Source organism: Pteropus alecto, unplaced genomic scaffold, assembly GCF_000325575.1.
Source record: "Pteropus alecto unplaced genomic scaffold, ASM32557v1 scaffold10, whole genome shotgun sequence".
Taxonomy (NCBI): Eukaryota; Metazoa; Chordata; class Mammalia; order Chiroptera; family Pteropodidae; genus Pteropus; species Pteropus alecto.
The window spans coordinates 9,596,468-9,601,717 of NW_006431210.1; positions in this window are offsets into that span (position 1 = coordinate 9,596,468).

Below are 5,250 nucleotides of genomic sequence, written 5' to 3' on the forward strand. Positions count from 1 at the left end.
ATGGAACAATAGCCCTGGTGGTCTGGTCAAGGTGTCAGAGCTATTTTGGTTGCAAAGTGAGCAGAATTTCACTCAAGTAGCTCAAGTTAAGTGACAGGGACCACAGCATATATTAAGACTATCTGAAGTATCTCACAGACATCTAAAATCAAATTGGCCACCACCTCATAACCTGACTCGTGGATGTTCCCCACAATTGCTACATCTCAGAATTCGGTTTCTCCAGGGAGAAAATATACTCAGCCCTGTTTATTTATTCTGACCAAGACATTTAAACCACCGGTCAGCCATTGGATTGGCTGCTTTGGGGTAGGTGTCTGTCCCTGCTTTACATAGCCATGGCTCTGCGGAAAAGAGGCTAGAGGAAGTGGAAAAGATGTGGAAGCTAGAGAGGTGGAATGACTGCCTCTCTGCACAGGACATTTTAAGTCAGGAGAAGAATTTACATATGGGAAAAAAAATTGACTGACATATCCAGGACACCAGATAGGCTTTGTTGAGGAAGGAGCTGGGAGCATTTCCACGAGGTCAAACCTGGGTGGGATACCTCTGCGTTTTTAGGAAAGGCTTGGAGGAGAGACTAGATAAGGGGATGAGGGAGCCTCCGAGAGACATTTCTGTACTTCCCAGCATTACCCAGGGTGACTCTAGATTAAGATCTGGGGAAAGGAGAAAAATTCAATATCTCATACAGATCACTCACTGTTCTAGCAAATTTGCAAAGTGTTTTCTTCAGTGACACTTTACATTTCTTCCCATCATATTGCTAGAACGTTTCTAGGTGTCTCCTCGCCCCCAGCTGTCACCACCTCCCTCCCTCCCTCCCCTGGTAAACTTGAGAGACAATTTCACATTCCCCATCTATACTCTCTCTCTTCCACCAGACTCGGCAGACCTGCTGCAATCTCCTTTGTTTTCTACCTTTCTTCATTGCTGCTTTAACTTCATTGCTAAAAACCTCTTATCTGCCAAACTGAGCACAATGCGTTCCTTATTTTATTTCCTTTCACTGCAGTGTGTGATCGGTCTTGAAACTCTCTCCTCTCTATGACTTCTATGGAACCTGTTGCTTTTGAATCTACCCCCACATTCTTAAAGCAAACATCTTTACTGCTCTGCGGGTCTCTCATCTTCTAGTCAATCCTTACATTGCTATTTCTTAGGGCTTTATTCTTATCTTTGGTAAACTCTCCCTGAGTGATCTTATCTAATCTCTTAGTTTTAACTTCATACCAATTTCATCTCATCTCTCTCAAAATCCTGCTCAGCTGCCTACTAGACGACCCCTCACAGACACCCCGTAGGTACCTCTTACAACATCTAAAACAAAACTCATCATCTTTCCCCCAGAATCTGCCTCTCCTACTGGATTCGTAGTCTTATTTAATTCAGTCGTCCAAGCCATAAATCCAGAAATTAATGTCAACTTCACATCCAGTCTCCAAATCCTCTGCTTTCTCCTCTTTCTCCTCCCCTCTGCTTGTCATTGTCTTCTTAGCATTCCATCTTAACCATCCCAAGCATCTCCTTCTCTATACTGCTACATTCTTTCCATTCTTATTCCCAGGTCATTAGCCTTTTGGAGACAAGGAAATCATTCTCAATATTGCTCTCTATGATTGATAATTTCTCCATTGGAAATCTGTCACTGGCTCTCTGTACTCTGAGAGTTAAAATCTAAACCCCTTAAGATGATCTTCAAGGCCTTCCTACTTCTGGTTTTGTCTGCCTATCAACCCTCAGTCCCTGCCATCCCCCCCATGGATACTCAGGGCCCCAGTTAGTACAAATTCCTTGCTTTCTCTTGGCTACTATCTCTTTCCATACACTGCTACATCTGCCCCTGTGCAGACCTGACTCAAGTATTACCTCCTCACTGTAAGTAAACTGCCAAGCCATGATTCAAGCCCTGATTATTCTGTCCTCTATACCTGCAGAAAGAAAGGAAAGTAGGGTGTTTGAATTACTGCATCATGGCCAATCTGATCTCTTCCCAGTGCCGACAACTGACCCAGCCATTCTGTTCAGCCAGTGATTCTTATCGTCCTTGAAGTCAGCCCAAATGCCTCGATCTGGTGTGAAAGATTTATCAAGGTTGACCTGAGTTCACACTAGTGAAAGATTTCAAAAAGCAAGAAGTCAAAACCATTGCCTAAGATAAAATACAAGACTTCCTGTGGCTGTCCTTGATGCACGTAATCTATCTTCTCATTCTACTTAGGATAACTATGTGTCAGCTGTGTGTAGACATGATGTAAGGAATATATCAAAATATGTTACTGCTTTTCCTGGATACAAGCTCTTGTTTTTAAAAGAATCCATTTATTTCCAATGTCTGCTAAAATTTCCATCCGGGCCCTCCTGATGCCCAAGAATATGGCACTCAGTGCTGTAAAACCAAGATGCAAATAATGCTTTCTGTATTACAGCAATAAATACAAACTTTTATGCAAAACTACTAACCAACTTTCAAGCATGGAATAGTAATACAAGGAAAGTTCAAGGCATTCTCAAGTCTTTACGATATACTTGTAGATTCAGGGTATGATTTCGAGTATCATAGGATACTATGTTACTTTTAAAACTTAAGCAGAGTATCTCAAAATACCGCCTCTAATTAGATATGATAGCTAGAAAACTACACTGGTCCTAACTCTGAAAAAGCTAGACCATAGTAGAAATATATATGTAATCTCTATTGAATTACCAAACTTCCCTTTAAAAAAGTTTCCAGAATAAGATATGTAGGCACACAAAGTTAAAAATGCACAGATGCACATGTGCATTTGCAAAATGTGTATGTGTGGTTCATGCCTATGTATAGGGCACACAGATACTGAGAATGCTATAAAGAAATTCCTAAATTAGGGGCTCAAAATTCTCTTACATAAAATTAAAAATAAATTTACGAATGATTCAGTTAGTCTTAGATAAAGTCTTCCTGTTCATCTCAATATTAATGAAAGGATAGTAGTAACCTCAGATATGGCCGCTGTCCTCAAAGTTAAACAGAGAGAAAGTAGACAGACCGCTCCTGGTTCTAGTATTTAGCTGAAGTTTGCTGCTCCAGGGCAGGGGTCTGCAAACTATATGGACCTCACAGACAAATCCGGCTCACTGCCAATTTGTGTAAATAAAGTTTTATTAGAATATAGCCACATCTATCATTTTCATATTGTCTATGTTACTTTTGAAAACATGCGACAGAGACTAAATACTCCACAAGGCCAAAAATATTTATTATCCAGTCCTTTACAGAAAAAGTTTGTGGACCTCTGCTATTATGTCAGCACATTTCTGTGTCCCATCTTTGGATGCCATGGAGAAGAAAGAGCAAGCCACCAAAACCTACGTATTTATATGTTTAATCAGAATGAGATCTTTTCTGGAAAAAAATTAATGTTCCTCATTCTCAGGTTCAAGACAGTCGATCCATTTTAATGGATCCCTTTCATTGTCTAACCCACTCATATTTAATCCCCTCTCTGAACATTCTCAAAATCTCTACCAAGCAGAGAAGCCCAGTGCGAGAGGAAAGCCAAGCATTTCCAAACTAGCTTTCAGGAGCTACTACAAAGGGCATCTCTTTTGAGCCTCATAACTCTGTTAGATAGAGTCATTCTTGCCATTTTTCTGAGGCTGTCTCCTGTTTCAAAACATTTGAAAAAGCTAAGAGTTGGAGAGCTTAAGAAAAGCCCAAAGTCACACAGCCTAATAAGTTGCAGAGGCAAAACTGGAATTTGGGTCTGTCTTCCTTCTGCCATATCTTGCTTCTTGATCGATTTATTCATATATTCATTCAAGAAATAATTATCGAGCACTTTAAGGGAATCTGCTATGTTCAGTCACTATGCCAGGCACCGAAGACACAAAGATCATCCAAAACTGAAGAAAAAAATGACACTAGGGTAAGATATATTTCAAATAAGATCGATGTGGCCCTCCATCCCAGAATCCCCTCAATCCGTAACCTAATTAAGAAAAATTAAGAGTAACCATATCCTTATGAAATATAGTTTCATAGTTTTATTTTTCTAAAAGATATAATGTTGACTAATTAGACTATAACACTGAAGTATATGCATGATGTAGGCTATTGATATAACGCGAGAGAAGTTTCCAGGCTAATGAAATTCAAAGCAATTTTTCAAACTGATTCAGTCTAGATTACCTTTGAATTTCTCTTAACTGCCATACCAGACATAATTCAGGTGCCCCATTGGCATGGAACCCACTAGACTGTGATGAGTTAGTTATACACAGTCCCTGTGCTGTACTGTCTAACTTGGGTGTCATTGTTTTTCAATACGATCTTGGGATATCTTTTTCATCTAATGTTTAAAAAACTGGATGCAACAGGAAAGAGAAATCTGTATTATTTGTGTGTGTACACGATAGAAGTTATTTCAGCTTAGATTTGGATAATGCACTGCAAAATATAATCCAACTCTTTTTATTAAAGTATAGATGATATACAATATTATATTAGTTTCAGGAGTACAACCTAGTGATTCTACATTTCTATATCTCACAATGTGATCACCACACTAAACCTAGTAACCATCTGTTCCTGTATAAAGTTATTACTATATTATTGACTATATTCCCTATGCTGCACATTACCTCCCTATGACTTACTTATTTTATAACTAGAAGTTTGTATAATTCAACTCTTGACACCTGAATAGCACATATATGAGGGAGAAGCATTCAGTAATTTTCATACTCCAGGAGAAGAGACTGGTTTGGCAAGCTGTGTTGTATACTGGAAAACAAGCTTTGGGATCAGGGCCATTGGAGCCCCAGCCACATCTGAAGCAAAATATACATACATATATATACATATATATGCTATATTTCTATTGCATTTTCACAGGGAAGTGAAGTTTACATGTCACTAAAACACAGAAGTATTTCTCAACTTTTCTTACCTCTCTGACCATTGCGTTTTTCTCCTTCAAGGGCCTTACTTTCCCTGGTCATCTCTGAAATGCAGGTGTTGCCGAGGGTTGAGAATTGTGCTGTTTGTTTGTTTTTCTCCTACCTCTCATTTCTCTCCCTCACAGTTCCTTCGTTCTCACACCATTAACAATGCAAGAAAAAAATTCCTGATATACTTCATTAGTTCTCACTTCTCCAACTGCCTATTTGAAATACCCAGCTGTTTCTTGGAACATTGCCACCAAAGTATAACATCAGAATCCTCAACTTAGTGTGTCTCAAACCAGAGTCATCATCTCTCACTTAAAA